The 19,760-nt window shown below is 35.7% G+C and overlaps 1 protein-coding gene across 3 annotated transcripts in view; it reads right to left on the bottom strand.

Moving 5' to 3' along the window:
- CNTNAP2 (contactin associated protein 2) overlaps positions 1–19,760 on the bottom strand; it is a 1,147,495-nt gene that overhangs the window by 859,273 nt on the left and 268,462 nt on the right. The window lies entirely within an intron of this gene.

The following is a 19,760-nucleotide window of genomic DNA, read 5'->3' as shown; positions in this document are numbered from 1 at the left end:
GCTGCGCCGGCTCCGACCAGCTGACCTCGGGGACTGAGGGTTGTACATATGTGCACTAGCAACCTAGAAAATCTACACTGAAAAAATCAAGGGTACAACCAAATAAAACCAACCCCAAAAATACAGCAGTATTTTCCTGGTGAACTTTTCAGACTTGCTTTCATGTGCTCATGGTGGTTGTTCCTCCTAATGCCTGGGTTCCCAGCATTTCTCATCACTGTGAATAGGATCCCAAAGAGAATTTAAACTGCAATTTTGACTTAACATCCCAATTTAAAATTTCTTCATCTGTCTGTAGAAAACTATAATTTTCTTGTTTACATTCTCAAGTGGAATTTGTTTACATATTTTTTTTAGCTGCAAATCTTCCCTGACACAGACTTTGGGTGATGTTAAAGGAGATAAGCATGAAGTAGTTGAACTATGAACTCTGATTGTGCTTCTTCACGTTAGTGCAAAGGCAGCTGTATCCATAAGAGAAATTCTGTGAAAGGCTTCAAAGAATCAGACATAAGGCTAAGACATATTGACAGACTTCATACACATTCAGCAAATCCCATTGATTACAACCAGGCATTACTCCCATTGCACAGAGGTCAGCATCTGTGTACAGCTTTGCCAGCTGGGGGACTTCATAGTTCTCAATGTTAAGAAAATTTTTAATACTTTCTGGATTTTGATCTAATCATTAAACCTTGTGCAAACTGAGGGGATTTTGGCCCAGATCATGATTTTATGTTCAGAAATATTTGATGAGCTTAAAAAATGATTAATTGATCCACTGGGCACAAATCTTATTTTCAAGGATTTAGTCTTCAAGCCATGTTCGGAATTTCTGATCAGGCTCATCTCCAAAACGAAGACAACTCTGGGATTAGAATTTCTGTTCACAGAAATCTAGTTAAATGCCCTGTCTCTGCTCCATTCTATGAAGAATGAAAGTATTCTAGAAAAGATACTGTTCAGAGATTGACTGCACATCTTCCTTCTGAGCATGTGAACTCTCAGGACTCAAAGAATCATGGAAAACATAAATAAATTGCATGCAATCATAACCAAAAGTTTTAATGAAAAAACAGATGAGAACAAACACATAGTTTTAAAAAAAATAAAAAGAAAAAAAGAAACAATTTGGGGTTATTTGCATTGTAGTTATAAAGCTTACAAATACATATTGAAGATCTTTTCTTAGGCACACTGAACTACTAGTTCCACAAATAAAGTAACTTCATATGACCTTCATATGACCTTCATTGAGATTGCATGACTTCATTTTCACATTCTTCCCTTGTCTGCTACAAAATAGAAAATCCTGTCCCATTACCAGTCTAAGAACAATTATGATGAATGCAATTAAAATGGGAATTATCCCACAAACTTCAGAAGTCATATGCTTTATTTCATGTGTTGATATGTTTCAATCAGTTATTTTTCCTTTCACTTTAATAATTATTTTATTATTTCATATTAATTTGCTTTTGATAAATCAAATTCAACACACCAAGGGACCTCAAAGCAGGTTTAGCTCTTAGTTGCATCAGGCTTTAAAGATCCAAAACAAGATACTGTTTTTCCCTCAGTGGCCTCCCTAAATATACATTAGACATACTGTAAAAGGACTGAAGCTGCCAGCTCCAAAGTTGGCTTTCTATAACCAGAAATCTTGTACCACAAACACATGCCTGTTTTATTTATTTGTTTGTGGGTTTGTGTGCGTGTTTGTGTGGTGGTTTTTGTGTGTGTATGGTTTTGTTTTGTTTTTGGTTTGTGGTGGTTTGACTGAAAATGAGTTCATTTTCTTCACGCAGTTAGAAAACTCTTTTTCATAGCTAGCACAGTCATTATTTGGACTTAGTTTGAGAACAAGCAGATAACACTCCAGCAGAGATAATTTTTTTAATTGCTCTGGTCTGAGAGCCAAGGACACTCTGAGCTCTGCCCACAGGTGTGAGGCATCGAGGAAGGTTGGAAGAGATGGGGCAGAGCTTGACTGACATCCAGACAGATAAATAAGAATATTCCAACCCATTAGCATCATGCTTCATATTAAAGGAGAGTTGGGAATCTTCAGGTCTCTCTTGGGTGTTTCTAACTCTTGCTCTTGCTCTTAGGCGGTTTGGGACGTTCAGTTCGGCCTTTTGCCATTTTACAGAGGCCTGTGGGCTTTTCTGCCTTTTTCCTCTTTTTTCTCTCTTTGAGTTCAGCTGTTCAGGACCAGGTGCTGCTTCCTGGGACTGGCTGCTCGGTGTGGATGGAGTTTGTGAGGAATTGCATTGAGTATCTTTTATATTCTATTTTTATATATATATATATATATATAGAGAGAGAGTATCTTTTATATTCTATTTATATATATATATATATATATTTACTAGTAGTGTATTAGTATTTTGTTATTTTATTAAACTGTGTTTATCTTAATCCAAGTTTCTCCCTTCCCTTTCAATTCTCTCTCCTATTGGGGAGGAGAAGGGGAGAGGGTGAGTGAGGGGCTATTGTGGTTGTATTACTAAATCAGGTTAAACCACGACATGGTTCTATCCTTCCCAGCTCCTAAAGATATTTAGAAGCCTTGGTACTGTTTTTTCAGGAATAAGAAACTTAAATCCAATCTGTAATCATGTACCATGTCAATTCTATTAGCATGTTCTGTATGTTTTCAGATTACATGAATGACTATTACATAACCTTTTTTTTCCTAATTCTGGTTTTCCTTATATTTTTTAATTTACATATACAGTCCATAAAGATTTCAAGGTTTAAATTCCAGCATGTAATAAAAAAGGATCACTGAAACAAAACATCAGATGCAGTAAACACATATAATTTGACTATAGATTCATTTTGCCATACTTTTCCTTACCTTGTGCTCAAGTCCCTGGTTAAAATATATACATATTATTTACAGCAAGGCAAAACATGTGGCTTGTCATTCACAAGGGAGAGCCCTAATGACCAAGTAACTTGGGATTTTGTTCACTTCTTTCTCTTGTACCATCAGTCTCATATTGTTGGCTGCTTAATGTCACAGCTCAGTTGAAGTCATGACCACACAAGCCTCAGGCTCACATGCAAAGAGGGTAGGCAATGAAAGCCCTTTCCTGAGAGGTGTGAGTCATGTTTTTAAACAGCGTCAGATTCAGAAAGGCGGGAGAAACAAAAAAAAAAAAGAAAAAACAAAAACAAACAAACAAACAAACAAACAAAAAAAAAAAAGGAAAGGAAAATGAAAATAGGAAAAAGGTTTTTCCATTTCCTAGGCAAGTCTATTAGCCAGTATATTAATAAGAGTTCTCTACCCCTCCCCTTCCAATGCTAAAAGAAAAGTTGAATCTGTGTTCATCTTAAAGAGAGAATTTTAATTGGCTTGCAGGTTCCCAACACAAGGCAGCAAAAGTCATGAAAGTAAAGGAGAGGCACAACTTCAGGCACACCACTTTCTTCAGTATTTCCAATTCTCCTGCTTTCAGGGTAGGTCTACATTTAAATTTTAGTTCAGATCAGTTGTTGTTTTCCATGTGAACCCCAGGATTGTTATGCTTAGATTGTGTCATGGTGTTGCAGCACACACACACTCTTAGACTGAGCTACAGTGAAAGATGCCCCACCAATAATGATCAGTTGGTCCAGGAAGTCAATCTAAAGCCAGTCCAAAATAAGTTTCTAAAGCAAAGATAGCGCTGAGACCTTGGCCCTCATGGTTTCAGCACCAGCTGGTTTGCTTTCTGGTCCTATCCATCTTGGCCAATCCTAGCTGCCAGTGTTGGCATTGGCTAAGATACCCCCTTACCTTTTCCATCCTCACTCGTTATTCACGTGCCCCTTTGCCCATGTTTAACTTTTCCTGTCCCTTATTCTATTGGACCTATAAGCTTTGTGAACTCCATTTTCAGGGTGACAATTAACATGCCAGCACGGCAGTGACATGCCTGAGGTCACCCTTCAGACCACCAGTGAATCAAGGATCACTCATGTCAGAATACCAATCACAAAATATACACATCAGAAGCAATCCACTGTTCACTTATGAAAATATATACATTAATGTAAAACTTGTGCAAAATAGAGCTGATTTTTAGGACTGTTCTCAGTAGAAATTCTACTCTCAAGATGAAATACCATATCACTTTAGCCTTCTGTATCTAAGTTAATCACATAAAATTTAACTATCCCTCATCCTCATGCACTTCTGTTTCACAACTAATGTTTGCAAGGTGCCTTAAAATTTTCTAGTATAGGTGCTATTAAATTGTAATTACTATTTGATTACTATAATTACTATTTGAATTGATAACTTCATCTGTTTGACATACTGTGAGTTCACTTCCTTTTTTCCCTTCTGGCTCCTCAACTCATAGTAAAAATGCATTACAGTGCTACAGTCCCAAGAGGAAAGCAAGTGATGCTGGTGTTCACAAGTCCTGCTCCCAACATTAAAGAATGGAATCTTCCCAGAAAGGCTATTCATTCTTGGACTACTGAGATAAAGGATGCTGGTGTTACAGGACTCTTCTGTCCACCCGGATACAATCAAGATTGAAATACTAGTATTTGAATAAAGGTCCTCACAAGTGAATTACTAATCACCAGTCTGAAAGAGGCTAGAGGCTACTGTTTTTAGGTAAAGCTCCTGCCTACAATTTGCTTGTTATATGTATCTATGTGAACATTTCAAAAGCATGGCAAATCTACATCATTCAGGTTCCTGCCATCACCAGGTAATCCCTTTATTCACTTACTCTGAGGAATGATCTATTAAGTTCTGGAAGAAAAATGTGCTACTTGGCATCTCTGCAGAGAAGTATCTGAGAAATATGCAAAGGATGACCTTATGGCTCGAAAGAACTCTTGAGATAATTGATCTACAAACATACACATTATCAGACAGTAAAGCAAATTATAACCAGCCACTAAAGGTACCAGTGGCTCAATAAATTATTTCCTGACATTTCTGTATATTACAGAGGCAGCATATCTTTCCTTTGGGGTTCATATCACAGCAGGTCTATTTTCTTTGTAAACTCTAGATGGAGATGCACAAAAAGAAAAAAAAAAGAATCTAAACAAAGCTATAAATATAATGACAGGTTTGACTTTTGAAAATGAAAACATCTTGCTGGGCTATTTGCTCAAAATCGAGACTATGGCAACAGTTTCCCTGTCTGGTACTTACATGATTGTGTGGTACAGTACTGTATGTATTTTCCCAGAAAAATAGGAAATAAAAAGCCCTACATTTAACCTGACAGGATATGATTAAAGAAGCTTTTTCTATCTTTGACATCTACACATACAACAGCAGTAGATGAAATCTCTGTTATTCTTCCTCCCTCTCCAAGTAAGTACAAAAATTCCCAAAATCCAGTTCCAGGCAATTGAATGGTTCAGAGCACCAACAATTCTGCATGTATATTTTGACCTGCCCAATCATTGACTCAAATTCATGCCAAGTTAATAGTAACTAGAAAATTGAACTACTGCCCATGGCTATGTATGAAAAATATATGACCATTTATGTGAAATCCTAGTGGACAGCTGTCAATATTATCACAACTTTTACTTTAGCTGGCAGTTTCCAAGCTTGTAAGAATGGATGGGCAGCATAAACTGAACTAGTATCTTATTTCTAAAGATACACTGATGAGCCAGCATACAGATGTTTGAACAGCTACTAAGGCAACAGTACTTACACATCTCCTTATGTTGAAGCACTCTGAGTGGCATCATTCTGTTTTCTAACCTGCAGAATTTCAAGAATTAGTCTGAAAACAAAATTTTAATTCATTTTGGCTTTATCAGTAACAATTGCTTCTGTGACTATAAGAGCACCTTAAGCTTTCTAAACATCTCCTAAGGAGATAACATAATGTTTAAAAGCATCCACTAAAATTTCTTCACATGAAATTCAATGTCGGATCTCATCTCCATGTTTTGGCATACTTTTTCTACCAGATAGACTTAGCATAGTTTTTTAAGACATTGACTAAAAAACACAAGTCACAGTGGCTACTCAAGATTGCAAACCTAATCTTGAGAATAATTTGCATCAAGATCAATGATTATGCATTAATCCTTTCTCTGTTTAGCATTATGGATATTTCTGTTTCATTTCAGAAATCACTTGGACTGATAAATAGGTGGTCAAAATATTAGCTTAGATGGACATCACATAAGGACAATAATCTACAGCTGATAGGCAGGCAAATAACCTATTCGCTTTGAAACAGAAGTGTCTAAAGGAAACCTGCTGAAATGGTATGTTTACTTCAGAAAATTAAATACTTAGAAACAAAAAATAGAGTGTTTCCTCTCTGCAGTACTGAATTAGATGTGAGCGCAAGTCACAGAATCATACAGAATCACAGAATGTTAGGGATTAGAAGGGACCTCGAAAGATCATCTAGTCCAATCCCCCTGCCGGAGCAGGAACACCTAGATGAGGTTACAATAACATTGCCATTTTTTTCCTCACTCTGCAACTTGTCTTCAGTACCGCTGATCAGCATATGCTTGATATCAGCAAACCTGGAACAGCTTCCACACAACCTTCAGTAGCAACACTACTTGCCCCAAGCAAAACACAACATTGTTAATCAAGTCCATGGAGTGAGATGGAAACATAATGCAGCCTTCTGACTGAAATGCTTTGGCACAACAGAATATATACGATCAACACAGTGAACTCTTATCAACACTAAACAAACATAACACACAACACGTGTTACTACAGTTTGCCTGCTGGAACAAATAGAGGAAAAAAACCATGGAAGCCTGTGAAGATGACCACCCTCTTCACACCTCTGGGAAATTCTGCATCTGGTTTACTCTAGAATGGAAGTTTTTCTATGCATCCATCCAGAAGAAAGCACAGTTTTAAATCCATTAATAGCTTGTTGAATAAGTATATCTCAGAAGCCCACCTATATAAGTATTTTGTGTTTACTATGTGCATCTATTACTTGAAATGAAGGATCTAGTCACTAGCAGCTTTCTTTCAGCTAAAGTTTAAATATTCATTGTAAAACGAATCAATTTCTGTTTACCTTCTTCCAGTGTGCCAATTTTGAGCAGTAATGAAAACAAAGCTATGAGCTGAAAATAAGGCTGTAAGAGATTGAAAGCCATTCCTTCTAATAAAAAGCAGAACATGCTTCTTTAAGTCATTATTTTCCTCACGAGGACAGATTTCCTCATGCAGTAAAATGCCTCCATTCAAAGCATTACAAGGTTGAAAAGTGTGTTGGATTCTCCATCACAGTAATATTTCCATAGGAAGTAGAAGGGCAAGTTAAAATAATAGTTTAGCTAGTTTTTTTTGGTTTAGTTTGGATGTTTTTTTGTTTTTGTTTTTTGTCAATTCCTATAAATCATTATAAGTTGAAATTTGCTTTCTTTTGTTAGTGTCTTGGAGTCTAACACATTCATCATTCCACCCACAGAGAAGCAAAGGAACCCTAGAAGTATAGCCATACATAAAACCAATGCATGAAGGTATCTTTCTCTGTCCATGTTCAAACACATAGATGTTCTTTCAACTTAAATGCATACTTGCCATATTCAAATATATTTGATACTTTTTAAAGCACTATGTATTTTAAGTTGTTCATCATACTTTTTCCACAGAGAAACAGTGGCTATGAAGAGCAGATGATACCGCTGGCTTGAGTCTGAAATGAGATTGTCCCAAGGAGGTGTCAGGAAAATCCTCTCTCTTCCCCTAACCTGCTACTTGAGGTTGGGAATTAGGAAGCACAAAAAAAAAATCAACTAAGGTAATAGGAGGTAGCTACCCAGAAGGCCTGAAAATTACACTCTTGGTACACTGTATGTTTAACATATTTATACACATTAGTAGTCGTTTATTTTACACACATGCTCAAATACCAGAATACATACCTCAAAAAAAATTTCAGCTTGTATATGTAAAAAATGTGAGTGTAGTCACGAAGACAGTGTTAGAAATTGCACAAATGTTCTTAAAACTACACCTGCAAATATTTAAGGTGTGCTTTTAAAATGTTGGGTTTGTTCTAATCTTATGAAATTATTATTTCAAGAAAGCCAGCTGCAAGTAGTAATTCAACCAACAGCTTAAATAGATATAAACCCATCATGCAAATTATTGTGGAAAAAAAAAGGAATAAAACAAATATTCTGTTTTCTTCTGTCTTTTAGGGTGGTAATTATATTCCTGTTTGAACAGACAGAAGAGACACAGGGAAAAAAGAATATACCAAGTACAGCTACGAATTTTAAATGATATAGCTTCATGAACACCTAACAAAAAACTTTTTATAGTCTTCAGAATATATATATGTATTTTAAATCAAATTATAAACCTTCCAATATTTGTTTGACAACCCACTTGTTCCACTGGATGTAGTTGCCAGGATACCATGAAAGGTTCCCCGCTCCTTTCAGTAGTCTTAGACCTGCATACAGTGCCATACATATAATTCTTTCATCCTGTTGTAAATTTTATCTGACCTTTCACTCAGTACAGTTTAAGTTAAAAATAAATGTTTATTCATGAACAAATCTATGTATTTGTCGATCTATATTCAGATCACAAGATGAATAGGAAAAGCTATGTGATGAAATTTCATGCCAAACTGTACAACACATACTCTGTAATTAATTTTCCTTTTCAAGAGTTGATGATCCTCAGTTTCAAAATATATGTCAATAATATCTAACGGTTTTCTACAAATATTCAAACATTGAGGGAGAAGAATGAGAGAAAAGAACAGAAAAGTCTGCCATGGAACGGCAATAACACTGATAGCCACGTGGATACAAATTTTAAAAGTTGCTTAAGACTATTTGGAGAAGTATTACATTTTAAACACAAATTTAATTACCACTGTGATAGACATGTTATGCACCTCATTATGACTTAAACAGCTGGGTTTTTTTTCAACTTCTGGCAGCAAGTAGAAAAGTGTTGTGGAGACAGAACTTACCTCTTCCTTGAGGCCTACCTATTCTTTGCAAAACAAAGGCATCAGTCTTTGAGATAAAGGCATTAACAGTATCTCTTCCTTGAGTCTTCATTAATTGGGCTGGAACAAAGGCAGGGTCATTCAGCAATCACTGACCAGCTAGGAGAAATAATGAATCACCACTAACCCTGGAGGAAACAACCAACTCACTTCTGGGCACTTCTGAGACTACTGACCTATTTCTGTTACCACCAACCCATTTCTGGAACAATCTCCTTAACTAGCGTGAGGAGGAGCAGAGGGAGGAGATGAGCTGCCCTCTCCTATCTTGCATTCAAATAGACTACAGTATGAAAAAACTTCTCACTTGGGACACCATGAGTGAAGTTTCATTCCACCCACTGCCAAGAGAGCTACAGAGATCATCAATGGACCCTTGGAGTGGTGAAATCTTACCTTTCTTCTGATATCTTAATCTATCTCTCTTTTCCCTTTCTCTCTTTCTAACTATATTCTGGGCATATAAGGGTAATATTAGTGTGAGTTTTGCAGTTGAAGTCTTGTTAGGTTTTATGATATAGTTACAAACTTTTGCCAAGCCATTATTTGCTGTAATTCCACTGAGTTCTTAGTAAATTAGTAATTTAACTGAACCTCTCGAGTAATTGTCGTTACTGCTGGTTACTGCACAGAGTATTTAAAAGTTAACTTTGCCTTCACCCCACTGAGTAGGTTGGGACAATCACCAAAGAAGCAGGGGACATCCCTCAGAATTTTCTAAGAACTAATATCAGAGTTCCAGCAAAAAGAGAGAACAGAGACAGGGGGAAAAAAGGAATCAAATTAAAAATTTGATTTTCAGGATTTTTAGGATTCTGATCTAATTACACACTCAAGATCCTCAATTTCCTATAAAAAGTTAGTTCTACCTATGGCTGCTGGACAGAGCACTGACACAATAAATAGAAAAGTATCCAAATTGCATATTTACAAAAAAAAAAAAAATCTACAAAGAGAGATACTACTCAAGCTTTCCACAATGTCTGTAATGTGCATGCGAAATTAACCATCAGCATCAAAAGGTCTGGTATCTTAGATACAGCCTTGGTGGTAACACATTTATCATAAAGACAACACAGACTAAATCTTACAGTGTGATTCATTACAGCTAATGCAGTTTTTCAAAGCTACCAGTAAGAAACAGTATTGCCTTCAGAAAAACTGAGTGTTTAAAAACTTTTACCAATCTTACATTAGAAACAAAGTTTCAGATCCCTAGATTTACATAAAGAAACAAAACCATAATGTTTCTAATCCTCTTCAGTTTTAAATTTCTATCAATATTATTGAGGGATTTTAGAACAAAAATAGATTATTTGCTTTGATGAATTGACCCTTCAATGATGTCAGGAAAGAAAAACAACTATTTTTCAGAAACAAAAACTTAACCAAATCTAACCGGTTCTTCCAAAGACTGCTGCAGTTTTGCTTTATTATTGCTTAACATAAATTAACATTCTTCCTCCCCTACAGCTCAATAGCCTGCCATAAGTAAAATACATAAGATAGCTACAAATTCACTGTCATCTTTTGGCAAGAAAACTTTGACTTAAGTAAACCTCTTTTTAAAGGTCTTGGTCACCAAAGATTAAACCTGTTATTAACTCATTCAATTTAAGCAGATGTATCTTGGGTTTAAGATAGAAGGTGTTTACAGATACCATATTCCCATCCTCTGCAAAACTTTGAAAGTGAGAAGCTTTGTTTAGGCCAAAGCAGAGAATGACTAACCAGACAGCTTTCCTCTGAGTTCCTGTTTACCACACTGTTAATGAAGCAGCAGGGAAGTACAGGTTTGACCATGAAAACCCTGGGGACAAAGCTTGCTACAATTAAGTTTTCTGAAGAATTGCATGGGGTTTTCATGGTCTACATGGATTCTGTATTTTTTTAGATAGAAGGATTTTGTATTCCTGAAGAATGACCTCAGATAACCCAAAAGTATATAAACAGAGTATGCCACCTTGAAGTGACATGATTTGTATTTGAGGATACTACTCACACCTTTTGCTCACAGGCTAAGGAAAATCACATTTGTGAAAATGTCTCCTTTGCGTGTTTTCTTCTGTCTCATGTCAAAGACGTAAGGTTTTGCCTTCCTCCTCTATTCATCACTCTTCCTCAGCCCAAGTTACATCCCGAATGGTTACGTCTGATCCTTTTGGTAGGTAGTTTGAAATTTGTAATGAATTTGTTATTATGAACAGCTGCCTTGATAAGGCATTCTTTGTTTGTTGCTGATACTATTTGTGGATGAAAGTGTGAGGGTAAGTACTTGAAGTTCTAGAACTGTGTGCATGAAAAAACATCTTTTGAAGAAAATGAAAAATACTTTTGCCATTTTCTGCTTGTTGCATGACTGATAAAAAGCCTTTCATTATTCAGTATGCAACTCGTGAGATGCAAGTGCAGCACTACCATGAATAAGATAGGATTGTTTTCATGCTTATAGCCTCTGGTAATATCTCAGTGTGTTGAATATTGAGACTAAAGACACTTTGGCAGGTGGAATTCACTACTAGGATCTGACAGCACACAGGTGAATTACTAATGGGATTCAACTCTTTTTTAAAAATTTATTCTGTTAGACCTGTTTAGAATTAAATATGTTTCTTCCACTCCATTAATTATTTTAGCTACTCCTTTCACATGCCTGCTGTAAAAAAACAAAGGACATACTGCTTTCATTGGGAAGGTAAAGAGATCCTTCATTTCTTTAGGAAACAAGCCTGTATTTCTGATTTGAATACCTAAGATGAAACATCGTGACACATGTATTATATGTATTATACCTTTGCATCTGCTGCCACTCCTATTTTTAGAATAATATCCTTATAGAGATGGCTCAGGACTCCCAGTGAGAAGGCTACACTTAACAGTGATGTTCTTCCATTCCTGTGTTGTATATTAGTCCATATTTTATCTTCAAACATGAATTCATGCAAACAATCAGTAGCTTTCACAGATAAGACTACTTACAGTGAAAATGGCACTGAAGATCCCATCTGCCACCCTGACAGGGAGTCATGAGGTATGCTGCCTTCCAGGAGCCAAGGTCTGAGATGTTGCTGAGAGGGTTCCACAACTTTTCAAGAGCACAGACTACTACCCACTGATGTTCTTTAATGTGGGCATGAATGACACTGCAAGCCAGAACCTCAGCAGAATCAAGGAAGACTATAAAGTCAAAACCTGCCTGGACACATTCCTGTGCAATCTGCTCCAGGTGAACCTGCTTTAGCAGGTGGGTGGGACTAGATGATCTCCAGAGGTCCCTTCCAACTCCAACCATTCTCTGATTCTGTGAATTCTATATATTAACTTAAATATAATGCGTGAAACTGTGAGACTTTTCAAGACTGAGCTCCCAAAGACACTTTCCAAAAACATCAGGAGTGTTTATTCTGTTTTACATATCACTACTCTCAAGAAATGAGAATAAAACAAATTTCTATGTTGTCTTGCTTTGGTAACTTTGACACAATTGCCTTGCAAAATATGTTTTTTCCATTACTTTGGTGAAGGGATAAGCTGCATGAGGAAAAAACAAACAGCCTTTGGTTGAAGCAATACAGCCAGCAAACAGGCCACATAATAGCATCATCCTGATATTGTTTACTATGAATAATTTTTTTCTATTATCCCCTCCTGAGTCATTCTAAATAGTTTCTTCTACTGCTTTATTAAAAAGAGCAGAAGAGATGAGCTTCAAAGATCAAGTTTTAAGAATACACAGCTATCTCCTACCTGTCTTTCCTGAAAAGCAACAGACAAAGAATTCAGAACCTGGAAGACTACAGGGTCTCTGTGAGATGTGCTAGTGGCAATAATTGATGCTGAGAGCAATTCTTCTGTTGTACCTTGGCAGCTGCTATTTTATGTTGAACTGCAAAAGAAAGCTTTTGTGTTCATTGAATAAAAAATCTTTGAAAACTGACTGAAAGCATTTGGTGGAATGGTACTTCATAAGTTGTTTATTTCTACCCAAAAGTGGGGTGAAAAAGGGAGGTATTTAAACAAAAATCATAATGCCAATTCATAAGAATATAATTTTGAAAATGACAAAACAGAGTATTTCAAACAGGTTCGAAACAACTCAACTGAAATGACATTTCTCAAGTTGAACTGCTTTATTTTATTTTACTTCATTTCACTGACATGACCAAACTTTTTCAGTTGAAATTATTTTTTTTTCTATAGAGGAATATTGCCTTGCAAAAAAAAAAGAAAAAAAAATAGTGCTTTCGGGTATATATACCTAGATGTGTTCCCTTATGGGCCAGGCTACCAACCAGACTATGTCCTATATCGTACACACACAGCTTCCTCAGGGCATTCACTATAGAATGATAAAATCTGCATGGAATCCAGATGACAGGAGAAAAGGGAAGGCTGCACATGCAGACCATGATTAAGAGGAGACTGAATTTGGTATTTTGGTCACTGGATAATGCACGAAACATTTTAACTGAGTTCAGACTGCCACTCCACTGCTCCCTCCTTGAATATTTAATATAGAATATATGAATTTGTAGGCAAAAATTACAAATTTTTTCTTTTTGGAAATATCTGTTTGGAAAAGTGCTGGGGTTTTTTCTAATGATAAAATCCTTTTCATGTACTCCCAGCAAGCTTAATCACCCATTTTCAGTTTAACACAACTTTTTTTTAAATTACTAATTTCTATTTAAAACAAATAATATGTTAATTTCAAAAGCATTCATACTGACATTTAAAATAAAAAAAAACTAAAAGAAAAACTACCCTAAGCATTTAGATGTGAGGAAGTCCTACTCTATCCAGAATCCTCCTTCATCAGGGCCTTCTCTCTTAATCTTCATTCAAAAGTCTACCACAAAAATATCTCAAAGCTGGATTTGATGATAGACAGATTCAAGTCAGGGAAGGAGAAGAGAATTCTCAAGTCAAGTGTCTTTTCCTGACTAGTCCTCTTCTCAACCCTGAAACCTTTTATTTGCCTCTTTGTGTTCTGTTCTGGTTCTTTCAACTTCTGGTAGCACTAATAGAAAATGGAATTTAAGCTCAAGTTACTATAAAGCATTTACAAGGCTCTTTTCATTGTAGATTTTCTTTAGCAGTACTTTATAAAGGACACCTGTACAGTTGTTCCCTGTTTCACTACAAAGGAACCAGGGGTTACCCATCAGATGAAGACCATCTGGGAAACAAGACAGCTTTGAAAACAAGGCTCCTGGCTTGAAGTCTTAGTATATTTGAAGTTAAATTTTAAACTGTCAACACTATTGTAATCTTACATAATGTCAAGATGTTTAGGGCTTTGTTTAGGTGTTTCAGTTTTTTAATCAGTCTTCCTGACATTTGCTATAGCTCCGCGCAGTGCCTGTACATTGTGTCACGTTAAATATGAGTGAATGCAAATGCTCTTTTCCCTGTTGTACAGGAAATAAGCTCAAATATTTATCCTACCAAATTATATAATCATATTCAAGAGTTGTAATTTTAAATTAATCTATCTGGTGTTAAAGAAACTAGACAGCTTTGTTGGCTTTGTATCTTATCTTAGATTTGATTAGCCTAAACTGTCAGAATTTGAAAAGATGGCCTTCTTTTCTCCAGGGGAAAATATCACTTTGTTAACAATTAAAATGATAATAATTACACAAATATGCGACAAATTAAATACAAAGTTTAATGTAGCATAATGACAAAGCATGAAAAACACCCTGAAGTATGTACCCACATGTTTAATGTCTAATAACTTTAAAAACTTAATATATTATAAAATTGGCGTTAAAATATTTAACTTTTGGTAAATACTCTTTACAATTACTTTTGATTAAAGAGTCAATTAATATAACAGGAAAATGTTAGACTGAAAGACCTTAGTCACATAGGATAATTTTTCTCAAAGTTCTTTTCACATCTTGGTTCAATGTACTTCAGATTTACTAGTTTTTAAAGCAGAGTGCATGGGTTATCTATTCTGTTCCCCTCCTGGAGTGCTTGAGGTTAACAAGCTGTTTATTGATTTTTAAGTTTATGTAATGTTCTCTTCTATTAAATGGGCAAATTCAGTATCCTACTGAGCAACTGAAGATGTTCAGTTTTATACAGTCTGCAGAACTTATTTTTAGCTAGAACATTCTATATCTTCGTCCACCACAGTAAATCCTTGTGTTAGTAGGAAAATAATTTAATTTAATTGAAAAGCAAAATATGGGATTATTTGGAGTTAATTTTGTAATATATCATTGTATCACAACAGAGTCATATTGTTGTATTTCACAGATGTCCATAATCTATGCGCTACATAGTTGTATCTTGAGGTGAAAAAGGAGTTCTTCAAATGCTGATTAAAACTAATTGCCTGAGGCCTTGAATGTAACTGTAATGCTGAAATCAGCATCCATTTCAAAGTTTTTAAAGATGTAAAGAGAAATAAATCCACATCTCTTACACACTTGTTGCTAAATCACATATTGGTACGTTGATCTCTCTACCTGCTACAGTGCAATCACCATAGCCTATAGAAAAAGCATAAATTAAGTATAGCAATACTAGATGCTTCTCTTAGATAATTTGTCCCAATCTTTGTGCCTTATTGATACTTCACTGGCCTTACTGAAATGAAATAATTTACATGATGCAAAAACTTAGACCTGAAGTATCAAATTTTAACATTCATACTTTTATACAGACACAATGACACAAATGCACAATCGTATGGTTATATGAAGAGGCAATGACTGTTTTGCCAAATCTCAGATAAAGCAGTAAACCACCTCAAGCTCCTTGGCTAATCCAGTATTATAAATAGAGTCACTATTAAGTACAAAGACTGTGTCTTTTCCCATCTTTCATCTACCAAGGCATTATTATAGCCCTCTTTCTTCCTTTATATTGCAGATGAGGACATAGAATAAAAGAGAAGCTCAAAGTGAAACAGAGATGAAAAGTTTCCTCCATGCAAGGGTCTATTCATACAAATAATCAAGTAGCCACATTATTTAGACAGCATTGAAAATCGAATCCTTCCAAACCATTAAGAACACCAGAACTTGCCAGCCTGATGACAGCTGAGATCAGTTTTGGGTAAATATTCTGACCACCTGTACTCTCTAAATGTCAAAAAGATTGAATATAGAAACTTCTGCATGTGAAAGGGAGATAAATTTGGAGAGAAAAAATATTGTCAGAGTCCAAGAGACACCACTGGTGGATGGATGTAGAAAAGGATTGGTACCAGAAACAGAACGGGTGCGTTTTGATGAGGTTCAGCTTCAGATACCACCTCAGGAGATGAATCTGCTCCTATGTTCTCTAGAGATGAAAACAGAAACCTCATTTTGTGGTTCCAGGTCAGCACCTGGAAGACTCTCTCCTTCTCCCTCTTCTCATTGACCATAAAGGGATCCAACTACAATGAAAACATCAACACTGATCTCTGAAATCCTTTTGTCTACAGGAGCTGTATCAAAACCCACAGGGAGACTATGGTGGCTGTGCTGCTCAGCTACCATCGTCCACAGTCAAACTGAACTAGCAGGGCCAGCGCATACTAACAACTGGGGTAGACTGAGACTGAGAAGCCTCAGCACACACATCTCATGCTTGTCCTTGTTTTTCTCCCACCCGTTCTTGTCTAATCTAAAGGATGAACAAGAGCACTAAATGCAGTGCCAGCATCTGCTGTCCCCACTTTAGTAACCAAAGGAAAACAAAGGCAAAGTTGCTGAGGAGTTACAGTCCACTCTCCCTTGGTTTCTCTCTTCCAGTGCTCTACCTTGGTCTCAGCAATCTTTCCACGCTTTAGGTACCACATAGCACCACAGCTTCTTTCTAGGTATCCTGGGACTGTTTTTGCAGCCAGTCCTCATCATCTTATCTGCTTTGAGGCACCGTAGAACCTGCCTTTAATCACATATAACCAAAGACAGGATATATCAAAGCAACCACAGCTTTCTATTGTCAAGCTAAGAACCTCAAGCTTCTTTTATAAACATCTGAGATCTTGTTTGTATGATTCTCTCCCCAAACATCAATATTTATCTACTTCTACAGGAGATCCATTTCTCGCCTAAATGCTCACTTATCTTTCATCTTTTTGCCACTACAGCGACAGAAATTCACATTGGTTCAGATATTCTATTCAGCTTGTGCTACTCCTAGTGCAATGAACTCTGGGCACATTATTCTCATTGACATTGCCAGTTTTTTCCTGGAGAAAAAAACTCTGTAATTTGGTCCTCCTGTTGGAGGGCATGAGCTCTAGACCTTCCTAACAAAGATATGTTTGGAGCAGCCCCTTTTGCCCAGTTTGCAAGTATCGCACCTTTCACTAATATTTTAAATGGCCCTGTAAACTGTAACAAGTGAGACTTTGCAAATGGGTGAAATGATGCAGAACATTCAAATTCGTAAATTTTGTAAATTCTGCTGCAACTATGAAAAAAACTTATTTCTTTTTAAGCTTCAAAAAGAAGAGATCTCACCATGACTTTCAAAATAACAAAGCAATGTACCACGACAATTCACAATAACCACTCCAAACCAAAGTAATACAAGTATGCTAAGTTTTTAAGAATAAGCTAAAGATACAATTCCCAAGTACAATAACTACAAATTGTATCTATCCATTTGTACCTTTATTGTGGTATTCACAGCACAAGAAAAATAAAAGATTATGTGGCTAGAATTATTTATGGGACAAATGAACTGAGTTGGGTTGGCAATGACAAAATACCAGTCCAGTGCTGTGAGCATGAATGTTGCCAAGGACTGGATGCAGATATCCATACATCTCACAAGAAAAGCATCACTCTTGACACCTTTAATTAAAAGGTAATTGCAGAGTCTCATGCATTTTTCTGCTCAAGAAGCAGGAGTTTCAGAATATTGGTAAAAAATATCCAACAATATCATCAAAGTTAGAGCTCATTAACATATTAAATGTGTTCAAGGTTCAAGAATTTCTAAAATGTTATGACTTTCTGATAGATAAAATACAAAATTTACGATGATTTTAAGTAAGGCATTGCAGAGTAAGATTAAAAAAAAATAAGGGTAGAGAAGTTCCATTTCATTTTAGTCAGAAATGTTTCAGTTTGTCATGGAAAGAATTCTCCTTTTAAACATAAATGGATCTTACTGTATTTCAACTTTAACCATAAAACTGAAAAAATATTATTCCAGGAAGCAAACCAATAATATTTGAAATATAAAATTTTGTTTGCTGAGGTCTCTGTTTTTTTTGTGGGGTTTGGGGGCAGTTTTTTTGAGGAGGAGAGAAGGGAAGCCAGAAAGTGTCTTCTTTCTCTTTTTCATTTTATCTGGGTAATCTTAAGCACTATTATTTATACTTCTTTAGAAAGGGACACTGGCTTCCATGCGAAAACCTAAAATGATTAAAGGTCTTACTTACAAGGTTACCTCCAGCTTTTTGACATACACTGAACTCAACACTATTTATGGATGACAGTGTCAGCAAAAAAAAAAGAATATAGGTTTTTTTTCCTTTTAGTGAAACTCTTAGTTTATTTTACCTTTAAGCAAGATAAAAATACGGCTTTGTTTATTATTTCACTGGTTACAATTTAATCCTCTGTAGGATCATTAAAAATTTTATTTGCAAGTCTGCATCCAGTTTTTATTGCTCTTTTAACTGAATCCAACTTCCAAATAATAATCCCTTCAGTTCTGAATTTTATATTTAAATTAAATAGATTTGACTCCTCCTTAAGCATACAGCATACTCTCTAAATTAATATATAAATATCATAGAAGTGCTTAAAGCTCATGGAAAGTACAGTCTAGCCATACAGGATTTGCAAAAAGTATTATAACTCATATATATTAGAAGAAATTTGCTTAATATTATGCTAACAGATTATTAGTTATATTCCTGAATCTGAACAAAATGCTAGAGGATAGTAGATATAAAATAACCAAAAGTTATTTATAATACAAAGAAACATTATACAAATTAGAAAGATTATTATCATAATTTCCCTGTTCATCGGGTAGTTTCATCTCCTCATACAATGATGGTAGTAACTTATTTAATTATGAAATTCTGTGGTATTTTTCACGCTGAGAACTCCTAAAAAATGTGTAAATGCCATAAACCAAAAAACCATTTTATGCAAGATATCCACTTTGTCCCTCACTGAACACCACTTTTTTTGATCTAAGTAACAGTTGACTGCAGAAGTAATTGTACATAGTGTATAGCTAATAACTTCAGCTACAAATAAAAGGAATAGCTTTTAAGACACTTAATTGACTGTTACAAATATTGGCTATGACTACTAAGTTATCTCTTGAGGAGCTATCTACGTATCTTTCTTCTTTGCAAATTATTTGAACCACATCATTCTATTGTGCCCTTGAGAACACACCTTCTCCAATACCTTTCTTTGTGCAGGTTTTAAACCTGGAAATTCTGTATCATATCTATCATAAATGAACTTTGAGAAAATTTATCTTTGGCTGTAAGGTCTGTTCATAGGAATAAATTTTAGACCCATTTTCACCACCGCTTTCAATTGGTAAAAAAAAAAAAAAAACAACGCAAACCAAACAAAACAAAAAAAAAGAACCCCAACCAAACCCCTGCCTCCACAACAAACTGGCAATAAATCCTGCGTTTCAGGACCCTAAAACTATGTATCAAGTAGCATGGATGTGGGCCATCTATATCATCTGGTTTAAGGGCCAGAAATCATTAATTGGCCCTGTTTCATTTATTAGTATAACAACAACCATTGCAACTTCAAC

The sequence above is a fragment of the Columba livia genome, chromosome 2 (genome assembly GCF_036013475.1).
Source record: "Columba livia isolate bColLiv1 breed racing homer chromosome 2, bColLiv1.pat.W.v2, whole genome shotgun sequence".
NCBI classification, from domain to species: Eukaryota; Metazoa; Chordata; class Aves; order Columbiformes; family Columbidae; genus Columba; species Columba livia.
Note: the sequence above shows the minus strand (reverse complement) of the source record. Positions and strands in the feature narration are given on the sequence as shown.